This window comes from Centrocercus urophasianus, unplaced genomic scaffold (assembly GCF_019232065.1).
Source record: "Centrocercus urophasianus isolate 14NV4802_14NV808 unplaced genomic scaffold, USGS_Curo_1.0 seq_16, whole genome shotgun sequence".
Classification (NCBI taxonomy): Eukaryota; Metazoa; Chordata; class Aves; order Galliformes; family Phasianidae; genus Centrocercus; species Centrocercus urophasianus.
Genome location: NW_024884711.1, coordinates 34,574,746 through 34,599,716, shown reverse-complemented (window position 1 = coordinate 34,599,716; position 24,971 = coordinate 34,574,746). Strand labels below are relative to the sequence as shown.

Here is a 24,971-nt window from a genome sequence, read left to right as displayed (position 1 = left end):
TAAATTTGTTTTTATTCTGCTAAGCATGGCTGTAGTGAGAGTAGCATTCGTCTTCAGCTTGGTAGCCAATCGGTTAGAGAAGCTGGCCAGAATCCTTTTCTGTCTGCATTTCTGTCTAGGCTTGTAAACCCTCTGGATTCAATTTTAAATGAATGAATAATTTAGAAAACAAATTTATGGTATTTTGTGAACTACTTGAACTCTTTGGATTGTTTCAGAATAATGTTGAGTGGTAAATGTTCACATTATATTTCTAGTTTTGATAGGATTCATGCTGGGGAAACCAAGTTGGTACACCACACAACAATAAATTAATATAAGGATGAGCTTATAAATGTGTCATTCAAAATATCTTTTAATTCTTCAGGTTTCGAATTTTATATGCCAGTTCTACTGTTTGTATTGCTATCTTATCTTTTTGTCCTTAGTTGCACTTGCTGTTTTATTATCCCATGTTTTTTTTAATAGGGATTTAAGACTGCTCTCTGTAGAATTAACTTGAGAGAGCATCAAGAACAAGCTGCTATGTTATTGTATGTCAGCATAGCTTTGTCATTTCGTACATATGAAATACGGTATTTATGGCTGTAATATAATAAAATATTTAAAGTCAGATTAAATATCTTCTGTACTAAAATTCAGAACATTTTCTCGCAGCTAGGAGTATTATATCTCCACATTAACTCTTTATCTCAGACAATGGTCCCTATTTATATTTGTTAATGAGTGCAGACATTCATATTTTAGTACCTGATAGGGATGGAAGAGACAGAATATAGATTTTTTTTTTCCCCTTAAACTAGAAAATTATCTGAATGGATGGTTGATTAATAATCATTCTAAATTAAAATGCTTTCATAAGCTACCATACAGAACCTCACTTTTAAAAAATCAATCTTTCAAAGCTGTCACTTTTGTCATTTGTTAAGCATTTGTTGAGGAGGAAAGAGAATATTTGTCCTAATTCTGAGCTCCCAAAGCTGTGCCAAGAAAAATGGGGGGAAAAAAAAGTCATTCAGCTAATGCACTGTATTGCAACAGAGATTAAATTGATCAGTCTGCTTAGGTATTTCCAGAGTGCCCCTTACTGTAATATCTGGGCTCTGTATTGATGTGCTGTACACTCACTAATAGGTAATAGAAAATATTTGAATAGCTAGCAATATATCTACTTCCACAAATGACTTTTACCATGGTGGATTATTGAAATCTTAAGCCTGGTGTTGAAAGGAGCTGAGACTCTGAGTCTTCGGTGAAATGCTAAGAAAAAAGGAGGAGCAAATTTCTCAAGTGGCATTAGCTATTTTTGAGGGCGTGATGGCTGTGAGCCCACTCATGGAACTTTCTCACATAAGTTTATTGCAGGACTGGGGCTGAGACTGAAGTTGAGAGACAGTAATTTATAAGTACTGATCCTGGATCTGTCATCTCCTCTCTGAGTGGTTTTAACACAGAGTTCTGCCACAGTTTCCTTTTCTTAATGAGCCAGTGAGGATGATTCACTTAATGTTTGAACATATCTCTGAAAATGTTACAGGCTGTTCATGCTTGACTTTCATTAAGCTTTTATTTTAATCTAAGAAGACAAACACGCAAGATTCACAAAGTACTTCATATTTGGAGTAGTGCTTATTTAAGAATACTGTTTATTAATATCTCCAAAATAAAAATAAAAAATAAAATTAAAAAAATAATACTAAAAGAAAGAGGGAGACAGAAACTGAGTAAAACTTCAGTGTATCTACTGAGCCGATATTTCCCAGTCTGACTGACCTGGAATACCTCATGCTGAAGTTTCTTCCAGACAATCTGATTCTGGGTTTTGCACAAAACTAAGCACACACTGAGATAGGAATTTTAAGTTTTGCCGCAGGTAAACTTCCTGTCATTATGGATGTGTTCAGTATGCTTCAGTTATTGAATTTAAACATGGAGTCTCAGTTCTTATAGTAACTCAAGGAATTTTGGATGCTGAGACCTAACAAATGCCATTTTTGACCTCTTAATAAATTATAAATACATGACTCAGGGGCTTTGAGTGTGGATGCACTGAGTTTCCTCTGTCTTGAAAGTCTACTCAGGGAAGGAGTGCTTGCTTGGGCAGCGTTGTTCTTTGTTACTTTCTTGCTCTGTAGTTTCTTTTATTGCCTTTGGACATACTGTAAACAAATACCAATGTCTCTCCTCTATCGCGTTAACTCACAGACTGTTCAACAATCCTCAAAGTCTCACGAAGGTCATAGCATTTCTTTAATCATATACAGTTGACTTTTCCTGTGGCTGCCCAGTGTCCATGTTGTTGTCTAGAAAACAAAACACAATATTAACCTTTGGATATTTTATTTGTTGATATCCCCAAAAGGATGAAGTTGAAAGCAGACATGAGCACTGGCCCTTGATTGTGTTTGTGGTTATGAATTTATGTTGTATTTAATTAATCCCACGCTTTGTATCATTCGTTATTCACTTGGAAGGGCAAGAAATATTTCTGTCTTTGCAAGGCAGATGGTTGGGGAGCAAGGCCTTCATCCAAGGTTTCAAAATGTGGTCATCTTTGGAAGTTCTCCCCGTCATACTGAAAAGCATTGCTCACACTCAAGCTTGGGGATAAAGTGGACACCCTTTCTGAAGTCAAGATACTTTTTCTTAAGTTCATATCAGTAGAGACCTACTTATGAAGGGAAAAAATTTGTTTTATAGTCCTCCAAGGACTGTCTAGGCATTTCGTATGAACTCTTGGTGATGATTTTAGTCTATCTTTTCATTGCTCACAATGATTTTCATATACTTTTATTCTTTGATTTAGAGTTACAATTTCTTCATTAAGTACTTTTGCGAGGAACACCTCAAAAGTCGAAGAGTATAGAAAAGAGCTCTTCTGAGGTACAGTCATGTTAAGCCTGAGGCTTAGAATGGGAATTGGTGGCTTCTGCTGACCTTCCACTCCTGTGCAATATCGAGACATATAGCTTCCAAAAAGGCAAAGCTACCTTCATCCACCTGTTGAGTTTTCAGACTAGAAAAAAAGAAGATGCCATGTAGAAAGGTTGTGATCTTAGAGCTAAGACTTTAATTATTTCACTGTGTACTCAAAAGTCATATGAAACAAACTTTCTATTAGCACTCTACTTCTCAAATTTGACTTGACTTTTTATTCCACTACACACATACAAGATTTCTCCAGGCTCTCTTCTCATTCTTACATGTTTTTTCTACTTCTGCCTTCAGTTGCCTGAGTCTAATCCTCCTTCAATTAAAACATCCATTTGTCTTCTCCTTCCTAGTCTCGATGTCAGTGTGATAGTCTTCTGTATACAGGTTTGAATTCTATTAAAATTCCCTTATATTCTCTGTTTCCCTTATAGTCTCTGTTTCCTAGTAGGTTTTCTAAACCACGTTCACATTTCTATTTCAGCTTTTCTCAGCGTTTTGGCTTGTTTGGTTTTTTTTTTTTTTCAGTAAAAATGCTACATTTTTATTATCCTATTCTCCATTTTTACTTCATATTTGTGTGTAAGTACTTCATCATCCTTTAAATCTCTTGCCATCTCCACAAACATTATGTTGCTCCTCTTCCTTCTCCTTTGAAGTTCCCTTAGCTTTTCTTTAATTCAAATTTACTCTTCCAAAAATGATTTTCTCCCACATGAGTTCTGTACAGTGCTTTTCATTTCTTTCCTAGCTGATATGCGGAAGAAAATAAGGGGTGATAGTCAGAAGTGTCTGATAATCTCTCTCCTGCATATTTAGCAGCAAAAGCACAAGCAAAGAGAGCTCAGCCTGTTGTCACTGCCATGCTCTCCTCCTCCCCGTTCCCTTTCCCTGACATTCTACAGCACTGCTAGGAATTACCCAGCTCTGCTGACTCTTTTCCTGCAGGAGGCAGGTGGTTGGATACCATGGAAAGTAAAAACATGGGATCTAACCCATGAAGAGCAGATGTGTGCACTGACCTGCAGTAATAGCCTTAAACCCCTAGTAATCCTTTCCTTTTACTCAGAAAGAGCTATTTCATAGTATTGTCATTAACGTTTCCCTCCTGCAGTGGCTTATTAGTGTTTAAAGTCTCTGACACATAAAACCGAAGTCTTTATTTGAGACGGAGTAAGCAGGGGAAAAATACACGTTCCATCCAGCAAATTTGCATTGTTACCCTATGTTCTTACTCCGTGGCTTCTTCTCTTCTCTTTCAACACTGCTATAACATCAGCAGCACCTGTCTCTCTGAGGCTTCCCGTGTGCACCCTTAGTTGGTTCTCTCTCACTCCCTCTCCATTTAGCTGCCCTCACCTCAGTTCTGGAGAGAGCAAGGGGACTCGTAGCATTTCTTTCTTGTTTCTCATCTCCTTTACATGTGTTTTACCTGTACTAAGCTCTCCTGGTCGGAATAGAGAATTGAAAAGTCCTCGTGAATGGATCAGATCTTAACAAGTTGCTTTTTAAAATTCTGCTTACCAGGCCCCATGGTGTTTTGTGCCATTTAAGATGAGGGTTGTAGTAATTTAATCTCAACATATTCCTCTTACCAACCTGGTCAATAACTGAGTGATACGAAGGGTCAGGGTTTACAAACCAGTGAACTCTGCTCTTGGATACTGTTGTTCTCCTACTTGCTTTTCCCATTGAAAAGTAATTGCTTTGAGCACAAGAAATGATTACAGAAGATTACACCTTTTAAAGCAATCTCAGGATCTCGTTCAGAAGAAGAATACAGTCTGTAAAATGTTGTATGGCTTGCCCAGCAATTACTCACTTTGTTGTAGTTAATTTCAGAAAGCATAAATTGCCTATTATTTCTGAAGAGGGTTTTTTTTTTTTTCTGAACAGCAGTACTGAAGGTGGATGGTTTTCCCATAGATTTTCATATGGTTTCCACACAGTTGCACAAATGAGAAATAGAATATATATTTTTTTTCCATTTCTCATGTTCTTTTTTTAGATTTTAATTATTATGTGAAGTATAATTTTTACTGTATAATTTGTTGATGAACAAAGTTCAGTAAAGCATTAGATCTACCTAAAATGCGTGCTTTAATTTTGCCACGTTAAAAATATTTCATTGGGAAGATGTAAGCACCATAATTTAATTCAGGTTACATGAATAAAACCATAATTTAATATTTTAATCTGTTATTTATTTATTTGTTTATTTAATGCTAATATCAACTCATTGCGTTGATGTTGTCTCTTGTGAGAACTCATTCACGGATGGCGTTCTCATTTGTGAAGCAATGTATGCTTATTCCTACTTGATTTTTGTGGTATAGATTATAAAATGCCTACTTTTAGTCAGAAAATCTAACCTGTATTGGAATATAGCTGCACAGAGCACTGGAACTGCATGAGCCATGAACCCATGAGAAACTGCTAATTCAGGAAAGTACAGGTGCTTTTTGAATTGATCCAAGATTGAGTATGTGCTGTCCTGGTGGATGGAAATTATTTTTTTTTGTTTAAGGTATAATGAAGTATTTCATTTTGGCAGATAAATTTAGGAAAATATTGTTTTACAGCTTCACTTTTTTTTTTTTTTTTTTTTTTTCTATAGCTGCTGCTTTTTTGGAAAAATTCCATTCAGTATTTTGAATTTTAATGAAATTTGTACCCCACTAAAACTCCAATTTTAAATGATTTTAGAAATCGGTAATGTCTTGTACATATTTCAGAAGCAAGGGATATATATTGGAAACACTGTCTCTAGGAAAGCCGTATATATGTCTGTCCACAGAAGTCTCAATTTAATGCAATATTAATGCAGCGTAATTTTAAGAAACCTGATTGGATTGTGCAGAAGAAATTACCTTAAATTATTGAAAAAAATGTGATTGCAGTTGGATGAAAAGTCTGCGGTAATTACTGAAGTGCAGTATTCTTCTCTGCCGTGTGCTCACATGGGAAGTAAAGATGACAGACTTTCTCTTATTTCCCATCTCCTGCTCCTATCTGTACTGCTGTGGGGGACAGTGACCACCTCTCAGGGAGTTACTGTATCCTCCAGGGAGTCAGGCCAGGGTTGGGATGACCTGGGGTACATTCAGCCGCATGCAGTAACAAACAGTGGGGCAGACTGGTTCCATTTATCGCTGTTTGCTTCCAGGACCCCTCTGAGGAGGTCTGACCTCAGGGCTTGTGGTAAAGCAAAAATTTGAGACCGTAGTAGATTATTTGCTAGATATGCTCATCTCGATAAGAGGCATCATTGAATCTTTCTAGATGAAGCTTGAGAGGTTGTGATATTTATTTTACCTTTGAAAGTGATCAATTGGTCTGTCTTTCATGGACTATTAAAGGGAAAAAGAAATCATTCAATTTTAAAAGCAAGTATGTTTGGACAGAGAAAAGACACAGCGCATTCAGATCCATATGGTAGTGGAACAAGAAAATTAAATTGCAGCTAACTCTAAGGGAACACTGTCTTAACACTGGGGAAAACAAAACAAAACACATGCAGAACAGTGTCTGAAATAGATTTAGGAATAGGAAGTTCTAGGGTGGCTGTATTTTTAAACAGTTGAGCTGTTTGAGCAAATAACTTGATGTTCTACACATCAATGCCTAATTTTATTTTTAAATGTAAAAAGTTGTTCAAGATTCATATATCTTCCTGCGTTGCAGAAGGTGTGTGTGTGTGTATGGCTATGCTCACGTGTATGGCAACGTGCATTTACAGTTGTTGAGATCATCTCATTTTCTGAAACTATAAACCCCATACTCCAGTGCAGCAAATGTGGGCAGTAATGCTTGAGTTTATACCAGGAATAAAATAAAATAAAATAGGATAGGATAGGATAGAATAGAATAGAATAGTAGGGAAGTTTATTCCTCTTAATTCCAAAAATTGATCTGCTGAAGCCCAATGGCTTTTCTATGACAGACATTATTACGCACTGGATGATCATTTATACTTCCTACTTACATCTAACATTGAATTTAACAAAGATACAGCTTTCTCATTATCTTAAAAAAAAAAAAAAAAGAAAAAAAAAAAAAAAGCCATCAATCTACACTACTACACTATATATATATATATACTTACAGTGTCAGATAGCACAGACCTAAAAAGTGTCCAAACCCAGGCTAACGAGGAGCTGGAAGAGATAACCTTTAAGTGTAGCCAATGCCTTATAGAGTCGTTCAGTTTACAATTAGCAAAAGACAGCTGGACAAAAAATGATTGGAATTAGAATTATGTGTGCCACAGCAACTACGAAATCCAGGGCACTGCTGATTGACAGCAGATGAGATCTGATTTATCAAGTAAGGTGTATTAAACAGATGCATTCAGAAACTATACCTGATTATGGAAAGAAGCAGCAAAATACCCGCTGCTTTTCTCCCTATTCTCTTACGGAAAAGGGAAGAAGCAAACTGAACCTGTGAAAGGTGACAGCTCGTGTGAAGTCTAATCCTGCTGATTTACCACTGAGAATAATTTTAGTTTCCAACTTCCAATGGCATTTGCTGTTCTGTATGTAAAATAGCCCTTAGCGGGTATTTTTTGACTGCTGATGAGCTTTATTCCGGCACTTGCTGGATGCTCCCAGTTCCTGTTGGCTGCTGGGGGCACTGGGGACACTGCAGCAGTTACAGAGCTCTCTTCCGAACATGTAATTGTAGGGGTGTGAGTGCTGGCTCCCTGGCACTGCTTGAAGTCAACTTCTAGCTATGTTGGTTACCTGGGAAACAGCTGTCAGCACAGTGGAAAGGAATCTATTTAGTATGGTGGATAGGTGATGGTTTAAAAAAAAAAATAGAGAAACGGGAACAAAAAAAGGTCGTAACTCCACGATTTAGCTTTGTATTTGTATCATGAAAGAAACATGAGTTAGGGTGTACTTTGTAAGAACTTTAAGAATTAATTTTTCTCTGCATACTTTGTCTGGAAATGCAGAAATTGATTATTTTATCGTTATTTTATGAGGGATTTAAATGTCAATAGTAGCTCAAAATTTGTTTGTAAAAACAACATTGAATATAACATAATTTTTGCCAGTTATTTTCCATTTGTATGCTACAAACATGCTAAAAATGAGAATATAAAAGTCATTGTCAGGTTTTTTTTTATTTTCAGTATTCTTCCAGAAGCATTAATTTTTAGAACCCTTCTCTAATGAAGGTAAAAATTGTTAGATATTTTCAGATCAATGCCTAAAACAGCCACAGGTAGCATTTCCAGAGGTGTCAGAATTGAACATTTTTGGCTTCTGCTCTGAGCTCAGATTCACTGACCTGTGTGTCACATCTCAGAGACAAAAGCAGAAATGACAGTGAAATGAAAAATCTTGTTATCTCAGCAACAACTTATCATATGTTTCTGATGACCTAAGAATAATGGCAGCCTCAAAGCTCATGTTGTTACCTATTCTGCCATGCAGCTTCATTCTTTTCATAGAGGATTTAATGCTGCTGTTTTGGCAAAAAAACAAAAAACAAAAAAACAAAAAACCGCATCACTGTAAATTTTGTGAAATATGTATATAAAGTGTAGGTGCCTGCCTATTCTCCTAGTTCATAGTTCTCAGCTTTAATGGTTGCTGATGATTTCAATTTTAAGTGAATTCTGACTACATCACCACTGGTTTTTTCTCAGACAGAGCTTCCTCTTCCCTATAGCAGTTTCTCTGGCAGGTTCTTCACCTGCTTTAACACTTAAGAGAAGTTCAGCCTCTCCACTTGCTGATGTACAGTGGGTGTTCCACATCACAGGGACCAGTTCAATACCAAAAATACCAAATCCCTGCTTTTTTTTGTGTGCCACGTCCATGTGCCTGCCAGTGCTAGTGCTCACAGTCAAAATGACCAGGGAGTTGATCCTTCTGAAAACAAATCCGTCAAAAAGAAGATAAAATAAATAATGAATGAGACTTTTCATTCAGCTTCTCAGTTTGGTTAGCAGTGTGATTTCATGACTTCTCCACAGCTCAAGCTGATACAGGAACATGGAGCTGTGGAGGGCAGAATTTCACACTGTCGATGCTTGAATCTGTTCCAACCTAGAGTGAAATAGCTCTCTGAAACATTTTTTGAGAACCTTAGCCTAATAAAGCCATTCTATTATTTTTAACAGTAATCTCCTAGTCATTTAGTTTGATTCTCTAGGTCAAGATTTAAGAACTGACTCTTCATAGGCGCTGCAGATTGTGTAACTCCAATTAACTGATGTATGCATCACAGTTTGTTCACATGTTTACATGGAAAGGCAGACATATTATGAATGTATTAAAATGCAAGAAGAGTGTAAGGTATTGTATAATGTATATGATGTGTTTGTTCATGAGAAAGTGTGACAAAATTGGGCAAGGAAATAAATAGGAAATCCCATAGGAGTTTTTGAAGTAAAATAACACATTTGTAGCTCCGCGTATTAGAAAATTCTGATTTTTTTTTTTTTTTTCACAACTTTACTTTGGAAAAGTCCAGTTAGTCTAAAAGGTACTACTTCCTGAATCCATCAGGTAGAAAATGATTACCTTAACTATCTTCGTATTCTTGTTTTAATATCTAATAGCTCCCAAGCTTCTAAAATTAGAAGAGGTACCATTAGTGGAATACCACTTCTCCATAATACTCTGTTTCCACTCCTAGTCTTACTAATCAGTGTTTCCAAAACCCTAGTTCTTAGTTTCAGTTAAATTTCATTGTGTTGTAGAGAAGATAGAAAGGCAGGAAAAATACCCAGGAGGCTATTTGTATGTAGCAGAGAAGAGTGAGGAGATGATGAGAAGAAATAGTGCTGAATAAATGCAGTTTTTCTCAATACTCCATACTTTATGGTTGCAGAAGAAAAGGTCCTTATCCAGAAAACTGTGTATAGTGTTTTACTTTTGGATTTTTTTGAGCAATCTGATGACAACATTATTTTCCCTATTATCCTTTGTCTTAAAAAATAAATAAAATAAAAGCCCATATAGAGAAACCAGGTCATATGTATTACTGCAGAAGCCAAACATAGCACTTAAGTGTCTATGAGTAAAATGACATGTCATGAGAAGGTTTCTCCAGAGGAGAATTTCACATGACTACAAGCATCATTTATGTTAATTAGGAACATATCTAGGGTCGGAGGGTCTTGAGAAGGAAGTATTACTGTACCGAACATATATGATCCTTTTTAATATGTGTTGTGCCTATAACTGCATATTACTATATCCTACACGCTATACTTAGCAAATCTGTCTGTCAGAAGGCTCTAATTGCTTTATGTGTGAGAACATTAAGCTGCAATAAATTTATATACACAGCTGTTCCATTACTGCAGAACAAGTTTTATCTCTCAATAAATTGATGTTTCTTTTTAGCGTCAACTCAAACCAAAATTTACTCCCAAGAAGGTGAACCTTAACATCACATAATTAGTTCAGTGACACCAATGGTAATAGAGGGTACACACTGTACATCTCTTCAACATACTGATGGAGAAAAGTTTTGACTTCTCTTAATTGTTTCTTGAAAGCTTAATTGTGATTAAGAGCAGCTTTAATTGGAAAAGGAAAAGAAATCATGACCTTTAAAACTCACACTGCAAATTGTGTGTCTGCATTTACAAGGAGGTGCACCTTAATGGAAAAAAAAAAAAAAAAAAAAAAAAAGCTTTATTTAAAATAGGGTGGGGAAAAAAAAACCACCTTGTGGTTCTGTATGGAGTCACGTTTAGGTTAATGGAACAGAAGCTTAGACTGCCCTGGACTTTTGATTAATATTTAATTAATCTTCTGTATAAGACTCTGATTTGAATTAAACCTGGGTACTAATAAAGGAACCAATTCACCAAAGAGTTCACATAAATTTGACCTGCCATTATTAGGATTTAAATTAAAATTGCCGAAGTTTTGTTTTCTGCTCATTTCATGCCTGCTCTACATCAAGTGCATGTAATTTACTCAACGTGATAGAGCTGGAAAAAATGCGACCTGAATTGGGCACTAGTAATAGAGCCATAGTAGTAACATAAGACATGCCATTTGGTTTATTTTAAATAAGTACCCTGAGCTAATGAGTTGCATTGTTCTCCCAGAACAGGCTTTTACAATCCTTGCAAAAGAAGTAATTACCTATACACAACCATGGGAAGTATATTTGCTTATATCTAATCAGATATCCAGACTCGTGTCTCTGTCCTTGATTGTCTTGGGTTCAGCTGACAGGGGAATGAATGTGAGTCTTGAGGTTATTATTATTTTATTTGTGCCAATGTCTTGAAATGGTATTGCTTGATTAAAAAGAAAAAAAAAAAAAAATTGTTTGATCCTTATTTTTCAACCAGTTATGCCTGCATGTCTTCATGCTCGAAGATCAAGTCTTTTTCCCAGTAAGAAGGCAGGCTTTTATCTTGTGCTGTGAAATATGAACTTTGAGTCTGGGAGAGGGGTTTGGAATATCTGCTCATGCTTCTATATTCTCTTTTACTCAAAGTATCATTAAAATGATACAAGTGAGGGCTGTCCTGAACTGCCCTTTCCATACTGTGTGATAATGGTTGGAGTACTGCCAACAGCAAAGATAGGAAGACGCTGGAGGGAGTCTTGCAGAATCTTCCTTTTCATCTTTCAAATGAGTATTTAGTATCCACCTAACCTCAACATAGAAATTATAAGTTTGTACTTCTTTCACTCACATTTTTTTTCTGCTGGTTCTGTTCATAATCACAGGATATGACCATTGCCATCTTGCATGATAGACTACCACTCACCTAATGAGCATCTCCAACATGGCCCTCTCCTCAAGTCTAGATAATACCTAAATCTTACAAAATTTCTCAAAGTATCTTTTTAAGTATTTTTAAGGTGATTTTTCTCAGTCAGGTGTTGTGACTGCAGAAATCAGTGCTGTTTAATTCATCTGGTCTTAAATATCTCCAGTATAGTCCTTCATGGACAAAGTTGTCACACTTGGCTCTCTTTGCAGTCAGCAGAGATTTGGGCACAGGGCAGACCATCTAGTGCAAGTTTTTTCTGGGGTGAATATAACCATTTCGTAAATGTCTGTGTGCTCCATTATTCAAGAATAAATCTATGCTTAAACTCTGAAATCCTTTATTAGGAACTGGTTGTAGGCAGTCTGTGCAGTGTATACTGCAGATAGGGTCCTGCTATTTGAGTAGTGCTTAATGATGCAGGAATCTGGCAAAAATGATGAAAAACAAATAGCAAAAAGGTAGAAAAATCAGATTTTCGTGGTCCCTCCTTCCTAAGGATATTTATCATTCTTGCCTTACCTAACCTGACATTCTTGGGTTTGGTTTCCCTAGAAAGAAGATCACTCTGCAGTTCAAATTCAGCAAATTGACTTGAATTGAAAGTTATCTGAGTTAGCAGCATAGCAATATAAGCTACTCTCTTGAAGTTATGTCTTTCCTAGTTCATTGTGAAAATTCCAATAGATGCTCATGGAGTTCTCTTACTTTTTGTAGGGTAGAAGGCATTTTCAGAAGGCTAATACTTACAGAAGTGATGTACAGTGTCTGATACCACTGCCCTCTTTTCATCATCAGGACAGTCACATGTGACAAAAATACAGTGTGACCTGTTACAATTTACTCCTTCAATTACAGAAACAATACTACACTGTGAGTTTATTTCAACAGTTAATCATAAATATCAGTGAAGTTTAGTGTTGATACGTCCTTAGTCTTTCAACTCATCGCATCTATAACGATCGCTGTAATGAAAAAGCATTTTAAAACAATAATTATAAGGTAAAAGAAGAAGGTGCAGTGAGCTTATCAACCCTTGCGGTAGAAAAATATTTTTATATGCTATTTTAAGAAGTACAAGCATTCGATTAATAAAACCATACTCTTCTATATAGGCATCTCAAACAATTCTGCCTATTTTATATAAAAACCTATATATATATGTATGTATATATATTTTATATATTTATATATATATATTTATATATAATTATTATTATTTTTGCTGGAGAAAAGTGGCTAATGCTGGTAGAAACAAATCTATGATTTGCATAAAATAGAATGGGCTCTATATTATTACTTGTGTTAATAGCTGCAGTTACTTGCCTGTAATATTTCATCTTGTCTTTTGGGATCATGAAAGCATTTTGTAGGTATGTATCAAATTCTTCAAGTCAGCTGGGTTCACAGTTACACAGGCTTATAGCTCTTTAGCTTCATTTTCCTCTACTATCAAGAATTCCTCTTTGCTGGAAGTACCCAAAGGAATCTCTTAAAGAAGATGTGGAGGGTATTAGAATGTCAAGGTACAAGTTAGCCTTCTATTGTTCATTTAATAATTGTACATTTTCTGGTGTTGCAACAGTTAATTCCTTTTACAGGAGAGTAGTTATGTATGAACTTTATGTGGACTTGTTAGCTGTTTTCCTGGAATATAAATCGTTGTCATCAATTGTTTGAAAAATTCCATTTTCGTCTCAGTGTGGTTCTGTCATCCTAGGAATGATTTAGCAATCTTAATCCTGGAACAAGAGAGGAAGGGAAAATATTTTAAATAAGGAGTAACAATGGCAAACTTTTATTTGGGGAGATTGTTTTTCATAGACATTTGTTTATTGTGCAGATCAAATACTTAGTGTGTCCTTTGACAAGTATAGTCCATTAAATGCTTTATTCATGGACTGGGATCAAGGGATTGTCTCAGTTCTAGCCTGCTGTCTGAAATAAGATAATACAAGCAATTTCTATTAAGTATTATGCTTTAGGAGATTGGGGGGAAAAGGAGAAATTATTTAATCTCTTTGATCAGATTTGAATGGTAGAGAAATCAAATGCATTAATGTTTAAAATTAAAGATTTTATCAGCAGTCATCTTAGTGACTAGAACTTGGGTTGCCATACTGAATAAATATACTTCTTAGTACATGCAATGTGTTGATTTCCCTAGAGTTGCTCTCTAATTCATTGTAGAGAAGATTATAGAACTAGTAAATAACAAAAAGAAGAAACTGGGTGATATTGCTTTAAGGGGACTTGTTCAAATATGTATATATATTTATATATAACTCACCAGGTCATCTTTATGGCAAATTGTTTTGGAATTAATCCCTGAATTTCATATCAATAACAGGAAAAGCAAAACTCCAAATTATTCATTTATTTTTTCCCCTGAAACATTTTGAAAATTCTTGATCATATCTTCAGATGCCTGTGAACTCTCACGGCTTCGTTGGATTCAGTGAGTCTAGACAGGTTTGCTTTAGTTAAGGCTCAATTCTAGTGTTGTGTTTTAAAGCACTGTATTGGAACTGGCATTGCTGTTCTTCAGTTAGAATTACGTATGTAGCAATTTCCATTTCAGTGAAACTTATGAATTAGGAATTTCACATTTTAATAGCATTCAAGAAATAATTTCTGGTTTCTATACAGGGAATCATGAAGTGTGTGCACGTCAGGCACTCCAACAGCAACAGAAGGTTCTGGTTTGTGGCAGTGTGTTAGCTGCTGGGCCTCCTGCCTGATCTGTCTAAAGTAGAATTACAGTACAATTTATTAAATTTATTATTAAGCTCCAGAGGAAAAAAACATTTTCGTGTTTTTATGATCTGACTGAGGATCTGTATCATGTGACTGATCAGCTATATTTTCAGATATCTGGCCTGTACAAGTTTCAACAGAAGTAATGTGTATTATACAGCCATGTTTAGCATTTTCAAAACTTTTTTTTTTTTTAAGCTCTTGAACTTGGTCTGAAATCTTCCTAATTAACAGTGTCAGAATAAAGCAGTATGTTAGAAATCCCACTGAAACTTATAAAGATGACAAAATAAAGTGATATCAGTTTGGATATATTTTAACATGATGTCAAAACACATTGTCATCTAATTCCCTAGAGACACCATTATGGTGTCAAAATGAAACATTCTCAGTCCAATACTGTAAGAATAACAACATGAAATGATACCATTCTAACTTTGTAATGTAATGTCAATAATGTGTAAAATATATCTGATCTACTAAGTGGAAATGCTTGTTATACATATTTCATTTCTTTCCACTTACTAGAAAGTATAGTGATTATGTTATTGGAAAAAAATGTTATAGCATTTGTGTAGCATTTATTGATGTAATTTGAAAGCTGGGATACAAGTGAGCCATATCAAGGAGATCTTAAATATAGAAGAAGTTATGTTGCAATCCCTGGCTTATCTCATGCAGAGCTATATGTATCTGTATCTTTCAGAACCTAAACATCTTATTTTTTGTCTATGAGTAGAGAGGAATGGAATGGAATGGAATGGAATGGAATGGAATGGAATGGAATGGAATGGAATAGAATAGAATAGAATAGAATAGAATAGAATAGAATAGAATAGAATAGAATAGAATAGAATAGAATAGAATAGAATAGAATAGAATAGAAGTTCAGTTGGACTTTCTAGTTAAACTGCCTGACTTTTGGCTAATGAAAAGTTAACATAGATGAAATACAAAATTAAATATATGATTATATAGAATAGAGAATTACTGTTTTTAGTAAATATTACAAATAGTAAATATTTACTGTTACTATATTTTACTCCATAAAGAAACCATTAAAATGTTAGTAAATTAAATAAGAACTGGTTGTGTACTGACTTTATTCTCATAGAATCAGCTAAAAGAGGCCTTCAAATCATCTTGTCTAACCATCAGCCTGACTTACTAAGTTCCATCATTAAACAATGTTCCTTAGTCCCACTTCATGCAGGCTATCATAACCACTTCTTAAATAAGGCTGTTGTCCATTTACAAATATGTGAATTCAGACTGAGATGCTGATTGACTTGGCAGTGGATCACAGATGGACAGACATTTTTATTCTAATTAATTTTTCTGCCTAAGGACTGAATGGCTAGATTATACTGCTGTGCCAGCTGACTGTCATCTTCCACCAGGCATCCTTGGCACCAGACTTTCTCAGGAGGATTCATTTTTCATTTACTTTGACCCAAGTTAGTCATCTAGGGTGGGATTTGGGTACTCTAATATAGTTGTCTAAATCAACCTATCGAAGTCTGAGCTTGTCACTCAGACTTCATCAATTAAGAGAACTAATGAGTTCTCAAGGGTGAGTAATTTCATCCTAAGACAGGTGCTGTGAATTTCCCCAGGGGGTAATTTATTTCTCCGTATTTTCCTCTCAAAGTGCCTAGTCTTGTTTGGACTCTATGACTACCTTTTAGATGTATAAAGTTGATTGAGAAAGATCTCGCCTTTACTTATCCTGGTAAATAGCTTGCTTTACTATAGCTTTTATCTGATGAATGGTCTATGTAAACCACCAAAATGGTGTTACAGTTAAATATTGCATTTTGTCTGTAGTGAAAGAAATATACATTTGGCTATCTGAAATTTGTTCTTGAGTTGAGAGTAATCCAGTCAAGAACAATAAAGATTAGACTTCAGTATTTCTAATCCAGTGATTCAAAACATAACGAGGCCATCATCAATTACTGAGCATTCTGCACATTAATCTGAAAAAAATAAATAAAAATCCTGAGGAATAGATACAACATTTCCAAGCAGAAAAAATAGTTTGAAAATACGCTGTGTAGGATAAGCTGTATCCTAAGCATCTGCCCAAATAACCTTTTGGGTAAAGGTAAGTGCTTCTCTTGTCTGTCATTGAGTGGAATTGATTTTTAGCTTGAAAGTAACTGTCAGACCATCATTTTATGGCAACTTCTAGGTTTGCAGTTAATTAAGACTGTGTGGTAGTAATACATGATTAAAATTTATTAAATTCTTTAAAATCTTTATCTTTACAGTAAAATGCTGCAGAGGATTTATCCAGAAGTCAGCAGTTTGACAAGATATAATATGAAGATTTTTTTAATCTCCATATGTAAATATTATTTAATTAAATCTCTTAATTAATTTTTTTTTGTCTGTTTTTTTTTTTTTTTTTGCTAACCAGTATAAATCTTAGAGCTCAACTTCATAAAAGGCAACAGTTACATGAATTTAGGCACCAATTGAAGTTATCAATCTTAGCTTTGAATTTCACTTTTTTCTTGCTTCAGTCATATGGGAAACTGAAGGCATAGGCACTAACATTAAGCTCAGAATTAAAGTTTTATATAGATGATGAGATTATTTAGTGCCAAAAATAAAACAGTGATTCCATATTTCTCTGTATTTTATGTAGAACTTCAGATCAATTGCCAGTGCTGCTAGTAGAGGGAGTTCTCCTGCTTTTCAGATTACTGAAACCTCACGAAACTTTGATCTAGCCCTAGGATTGCTAGGACAGTTATTTTTGTTTGTTTGTTTTTAATGGACATGTACTCATTTTGCGTTTGGAAATTAGTTGATAGTTAGAGTAATGCAAAATTGGTCAACATGTTCTTTAGAGATTTCTAGTGCTATAGACTCTCTGTCAAAGAACATAAATAATTATGCCAACTATATGAGTTGCTGTGGGAGCCACATGAACTTTGTGTACTGTGAGATCTTTCTAAATGTTCAGGCATTTGAAAAAGATGTCTTTCCTATGGATCACTGTTTCTCTTGCAATGTACGGCTTGGTACTGTACTTCTATTTGTACTGAAAAATAAAGATGTCATTTTTTGAGTGCAATTGCTCTCGAGAATCAAAAACATACTGCTACATTTTGCTACTTACAACACACCAATATCTATTTCCTAAGCTTTTATCTGAAGTATCAAATAGTTTTTGGATTTTAAGTGTAGCATGTGACAGTGCATTAAGGCAAGAACTGAATACCTTTTAATCATTTTTTTTTTTCCACTGGAACAGAACTCAACTTCACCATTTCCAAACAGAGCAGTAATGATGTGTTATTTGAATGAAGTCGTACTGTCACTCTCTTTTGATGCATCCTTCAAATCAAATGGTACAATCAGGAACTTCATTGGGTTTTCTTTTCCTCTCTTTTATTTTTAAGTCTCCAGACTCCGGCCATGAAAAGACTCAGGCTTTTTTTCCACTTGATAATGTTAAGCAGATTTTATGCTGTAAAAGTAAGTGTCACCACGTTTCCTAGCTGAAGCAATGTGAAGTGTGCTGGTGTAAGCTGGGCTGTCCCTGCGTAACAATATTCATACTACCCAGGTGGTGCCTGCTATAGGCAGATGCTTATTTCTGCAAATAATAGCTGCTGTTCTTTAAAAAGTTACTGCATCCTGACTTCTTACTGTAGTCCCACTGAAGGCTTCTGCCCCTACATCTCCTCTAGAGAGATCAGAGGGAGCGCACTCTAAATAGCTTGCAGCCTAGCAGTGGGATTAGCTCAAGCAGAGACAAAGGCTGAGATCCCAGAGCTTGCTTGGGATTGCTCTGATGATCCAGTCTGCTGGCACAGGAATGACCAGCTAGGTCCAAGAGAGGATTTCTTCACTGTGTTCTTTTTAAATGTATTTGTGCAACTGTGCCAGGCGAGTCTCCTTGCACTGACACAAAACATCCTGTGATGACTGATTGTGGATGTTCAGCAGACTTTACAGCGATGGAACCATCACTGTCTGTTCCATTTAGGATGGGAAGATATTTGGAAGGTCAGAGTCTGCTTCTTTGCCAGTATGTTTTTCTTATTTCAGGTAAACTCAAAAATGCAAAGTTCTCCTTCACTTGATCAAAGTTTTAGCTTTGTTTTCTTTTCTCGTTATTTATTAAATATTTTGTGTGTGTGTTCCTGCCATTTCATTAACATTTTGACATGAAATTCACAGTTAGATGTCACTTTTGTTTGTTTGTTTAGATTATATGTGGCATATTTTTTCTTCTTCTCATTAATTTGAAAAAAACGCAATACCTCATTTCAACAGCTGTAACAATTTGCATGTGGTTGAAAATCGCCTTGGCTTTTATCTGCAATATCTAAGTAAGTAAGTAAGACTTAGACTGTACAGCAACCCAGTGGCTGAGTATCAGTTTTCAGATGTTTATAGCAAGTTCCTAAAATCCCTACTTTTGTTTTTAGTAGAATTCCCCTGAAAAGTAAGTCTGGATTTCTGTCTCTGGTGAGCAGGCTCTGACAGGCTAATAAGGAAGACTGATGGCGGCAATAAAAAGGGTCTTGGGTGCATTCTTCAGATTTCACTGGATGTAAAATGATGGCCTTGCTACAGAATGGCCACAGAGGGACTTGGAGTGAAATCCTGTCTGGAGAGTTTGAAGAGAGTATTGTACTGAAGTGACCTCTCCATCAGCTCTGGCTCTTGGCATTATTCATGGCTATCACATCTGAAGAGAGTGCTGAATTAACAGCATTTGAGGCAACCTTTTTAGCCTGGAGAATAGAGATGTATGTTTTTGACTTTTGTTGATTTACTCCCTTGAAATTTGCATAAAGTGATCAGCAAAATCTGAAAAGAAATTTCATCCACTGTAGGAAATGAGTGCGTTTGGGGGCTTGAATAACTTCTTGGTGGTGCATTTAGTTCTGGAGCTGATGACTACCACTGAGAAAGTAAACTGGAAATGACATAAAACTTCCTGAAGAGCTTATGTCACTTGCATACATGTTGACATATATCCTTGGCTTTAAATCCTTGTTTTGATGGAATTAATATGCTGAAACATGTAGGTATGTGTGCAGGTAGTACGTGAGATCTCGCCTGTCACATTAAGCCAATCCCTGAATTTAGCTGCTTTTAAAAATGGTAAGCTTTAAAGGATATATAATGCTCTATATTCATTTAGCAAATATGCAGTGGCAAGAGGGAGTGATTTTTATAACCTTGTGAACAGTAGAAATAAGCCAAGATTGAAAGAGATCTGGAAAAAAATATTCAGATAGAATGTATACCCTTCAGCATGCAAGAAGCTGCCCTTGTTAGAAGCTAACTTTGCATGCATAATTAATTTGAGCAGCACATTCAGTTTCTTACAACTGAAAGAGAAATTGAATTCAGGTGTTTGGTGAACATATGGGGGATTTACAGTGAATTTATGACCTGTGGTTTGAGTGTAAAACCCCAAGATACTACCTGATAAAACTTAATGAAGCTTGTGCAGAGAAGCTATTTTTATTTGCAGTTTTGTAATTGATATTTTCTTTTCTTTTCTCTTTTTTGTTTTTGTACTTTTCTCCCACCTTTTAGTTCCATATCTCTAGTAATTTCTTTAACACTTAAGAAAAATGAAAGTACTGTAGGATAAACTGTTTTGTCTCCTTCCGTGTTACGAGTACAACGCACATGTTATAATTGTGATCTTAACAAATTTCATCTCTTGCTCAACTGATTTTTTTCTCATACTGACTGTGTTGAGTCTTCAGTCATGCAAAAGCTCTGTACAATGCTGGCTGATTGGTTCTGTTTGTGAATCATGCCCACATGTATTAATTTCAGTGAGTTTGTGGATAATCGATTACTCAGTGTGTCAGAGAAGGACTTCATGTAGGACACTGGAAGGAAGCCACCAACACTAACTCCAGCTTGAGGACTGGAATTTAGATGTCAAATAAACTATAAAACAAAATTATAGGAAAAGAACAACCTGCTCTTGCGATCTGGTGGCAGGAAGAAGATGGTGCACCCTCTGTCAGTGCTCGTCCATTGTTAACCCCACGGGGGTGTGGGCACTGTCTATGTCAGCAGTGGTTAACAAATCTGCTTGAGTTGAACAGATCTGCATGCAGTGCAGTGCAGTATCGTGCCAACATTACGCCTGGTAAAGGGCATGCTTTCATTTTATTTTGCATCCATGGCTTTTTGCAAAACCAAGACAGTTTCTGCTTATCCATCCTCAAGGGCCATCTGAAACAGACCTCCATCTGCTTGGAGTAAGCACCATGGTGAGAGGATGCTTGAATATCGTTCAATGCAGCAGAAGCTTTTATATTAGATTATCACCAATCTGCTCAGTTGTGCTCAAACCATGGAGGATGGGGCCCATTCTGTAGACTCAGCTAATTCTGTGCTTTGGTAAGGATGCACAGCCACAAGAGGAAAGACAGCCTTAGTCCTCCATGGGATGAGAATAAACACTTTTTCTCCTCCATTCTACCTGTAGATACAGATAGATTCCAATTCAGCTCTTGATTTTTAATATGAAGTGAATAATAAGTAATCTTTCCAAATAGAAAGAAATGTGCTTTATACAAATAGATGATTCTTTTTTACCATGCTGAAGTAAATAAGGACCCATCTGTGCTGTATAACTGCTATCCAGAGATCTAAGCAGCCCATCAGACCTGAGAGCCCCTGACAGTTCAAATCTGTGTTAGAAGATTTCAAGGTGTAAAGAACAGTTTGTTTACTAACCTTTTGGTTATTCCAGACATGTTGCAACTGCCTGGTGATGTTGTTAAGACCCTTTTCCACGCTTCTTTAGGCCAATAATTTTTTTTCCAAAGCTTTAGTCATCTCTGTTCAGTAGCATGTTTGTACCTACTATATCACACTGAAAATCTGTCTGTTTTGATAGCATTACAACTCTGTACATCAGTGCATGACATCACACTGAGACATTGCTTAATGATCTGAGACTCTGGTGGTCATTGCTACGGCTTCTTGTTTCTGGAAAAATACGTGACAGCCCCTGTCAATCTATGCCTTCCTTAAAGTTGCATTTTTAGCCTGTACTGGTGGTTGTGTGTTTTAAAACAGTGCTCACAAAGTAGCTGCTCGTAAAATGTGCCATCTGCAGGTGGAAGCCAATGGGATGTCAAGCATAGAGGTGATCCAAGGACATCTGGCCGCTTCACAACCCAAGCTACTTTGACCCTAAAAGCCTTTCCTTGGTTTTTATTTCAGGAACTTTTACTAATAAGAGCACTTTGAAATAAAAACATAGTAGCTTATATCTGATGCTAGGAAGTGCTAATTGTCTTTTGTAAGTTCACAGGCATTCTGTTATTAAGTAGGCATAGGGGAGGGAATACTGTTTAGGCAAACTGTGGTTACTGTAGAAAGTTTTAATTCCAGTTTTGTTGAAATGTTTAAAATTACCGAAGGTCAAATCTTTAAGAAACTTTGAATAGACTTCAAGTTAAACTCCTTCCTTCCCACTGGCAGTCCTGAATTGTTAAAGGCAGTTTTGCCTTCAGATTTTCAGTTCATTTGAATGAAAAACTCAAAACATGGTGTGTTTAGTTAAACTTTTGAGAAGTTGAACCATACATCTACAAAAGTCAAAAGGTAATAAAGCCCTTGGAAACCTGCATCATAGCAGTGTGTTTGTTGATATGACCCTGTCTTTTGTGGCCTTTTCATGCAACAAGTGAAAACTCATTTTGCTTTAGACTGGCTGAGGACTCAACATGTTGGATAAAATTTGTTTAAAGCTGTCCCAAGGGACGATGCTAGGACTTAGCTAAAGAGCTGTAGATAAACAGAACATCTCAGAATCTAAAAAGGAAAAAAGTTAAGATTTCACTTTTTTTTTTTTTTTTTTTAATGTCCCTACTTCTTATTGTAATTATAATTATGGGATTTCCCTTCTTTTTAAAGTGGGTAAGTGTTGCCTGGGGTTTTAATGAGATATGGGGTGTATCAATTGTCTCCTGAGTGGGGAAAACCTTGGAAGTTTCACTAGGAGACAGAGAGGACATAGCAAAAAACCTGTTAATAATAAAGTTAATTGGATGAGGAGACACATGGAAAAAATTAGGAGACAGTATGTCAGACCAGAATGAAGATGTGCAAGCCTTCACTGGTGAGAAGGATAGGACAGGGGAATAGTTTGACCAGGAGAATTGAGAATATAGTTGAGAGGAAAGTGGAAATGAAAGGAAGCCAACCTGAGATAGAGTCCAAGCCCTTAAATAATCTTTCTTTTTTCTTAAAGTTATCTTAGCCCCTGACTGCTTTCCTTTTCCCTTTTCCTCCTCTAAATGAAAATGTTTTAAATCTTTCTTTATTGTTATAAGATTGCTCTTTGACCTCATTTTCTTTGTCTCAGACTTTTTAAGCACATAGAAATTTGAGTAGATACTGAAGTAGTTTTGTCCTTTAATTTAGCTCTTTCTTTTTGTGAAATAGTCCTATTTTATTATTCACTTCTTTTGCAGTTTTCTAAATTTGGGTCATGTCCCTTGCTTTTGTGATAAAATAGAACCATTGTTGAAAGATTTATCTTCTATTATCAAGTCTTTTAATAACTTTGAATAACTTTGAATTTCTTAAGTCAACTTGGCTTTTTTTTTCCTATCTCTAAAGTAAGTTGTTCTTAAGTTCATCATAATTAATCATAAATCCCAGAATCCTCCTTGTCTTTTTGTTGTTCTGTGTCTCCAGTGTGTAGAGGGTGTCAAATTCATGCATTCCCTTAACTGGAATAGATATATATTTTAGCTTCGTAGCATGAACACTAGGCATTCATTTTCTATTCTTGCTTACTCTGTTGTAATTCTTTCCATTAATAACAATCACAAAATGTGTATAAGTCCTCAAATCTATAATAATCCTTCCAATGACCTTTTTGGAGCTGGTGCAATATGTCTGTTCCTCATCATGTACAGGTTCTCGGTCACTATTTTTTCAGAGTTTTCCTTCCAATTTTTCTTTGCCAGCAAATCGCTATTCAAGTGTCACATTTGCATTGTGATTTCTTAGAGCCTGAAATAAATGTGATTGAAGAAGACTGATCAGCCTGAAGGTGCCCATGAGCAGCACTTTGCTAGTAATTTCACACCAAAGTCCAAGAGCATTTCTCCTTCAAAGGTGTTCTTACACCTCAAATACTAATAGTTCATTTTAAATGCAAGTTAGTTTGCAGAAAAGATTATCTGTTTATAATGAATTAGACTACTTGTTTGTTAGATTAACAATGCCAGTTTTAAAACCAGTAGGCCATTTTGAAATATTTTGTATGTCTTACATTAGATCGTGGTGATTGCATTTTAAAAAGTGCTGTGTATAGCTGTGCATCAGGTTAAAAACAAATGCTTATATAGAAAAGCTGGGCAGAGTTTGACAATAAGAAACAAATTTACAAAATGTAAAACTGGAAAAAGACATAAGCTGTTCCACAAAATTAAGATGAATTAAGGAAATAGAATTAGCAACGCACCTAAAAAGAGAAGGAAATTTTGAAATTGCCATCATGTCTTATTTCCACCGACTCTAAATAAAGCATTCTTTGAGCTGTACTTTTCAAAATGGCAATCTGCATGTAGAACTGACCTACTCACCCTTTTCTTTGTCTCTTGTTTCGTAGGAAAAAAACAAACAACTAAACAAAAAAAAAAAAAAAAAAAAAAAAAAAAAAGAAAGAAAGCCTCTTTTATAAATTCTTTTTGCTAGAATTGTTCTAATTTTTCTGTTTGGCTAACCAAGCAATGATAAGCTCCTTTTAATAGCATTGAAAAGAATGGGAGGCAACGTCTCAAACATGTATAGCCTCCAGTCTACTGCACCCACCAATCCTGACAGATGCAGAAAACAGTCACAGATGGACTCCAGAAGTGTCTGTTCTCATATGAGAGAAAACCTGGGATATAAATTCACAGTGTTTTATTATACCTCGTGTCCACGAACAGGAATCTATGGAATTGTTTTCCACTGCATCCCTGTAGATTTCTCCTTTCGAACAACATAATTGCTGAACATTCCATATCAGCTCTTTTGAAATAAACAGTAAAATGCAGGGCTTAAAAAGACAATAATAAGAGATTAAAACATTTCTGCTTAGTCTTTATATAAAATTGTTTGTCAGATATCCTGTGATTACCACATTAACATGTTTGAAATATGGTGGGGATTGTAGAGGTCAGGTGGGAGCTGCACAGATGGAAAAATGGCAATGAGATTAATGAATATCCACTTAGCTTCATGAAATAAGCTGTTCCTGTGTGTATTTCACCACGATTTCACATAAACCTGAGCTATGGAGAAATGATTACCTGAAACAGGCATTATGGAAAAATTTATGATTTTGAAGAGCTAAAGATTCTTTTCCATTTTATGTGTACTTTTCCATAAGGGTAACTCCAGGGCTGAGCCCACCCCAGCACTCTGGCATCTGCATATCAGGAGCCAGCTGCTGCTCTGCCACTGAACATGTTCCTTCACACGGCTTTTCGCTGGCCCATTGGCACTCTAATGCTTT

At 35.8% G+C, this 24,971-nt stretch overlaps 1 protein-coding gene across 14 annotated transcripts in view; it reads left to right on the top strand.

The window, feature by feature from the left end:
* Positions 1–24,971, top strand: part of PARD3 (par-3 family cell polarity regulator) — a 426,318-nt gene that overhangs the window by 385,821 nt on the left and 15,526 nt on the right. The gene's annotated exons all lie outside the window — the stretch shown is intronic.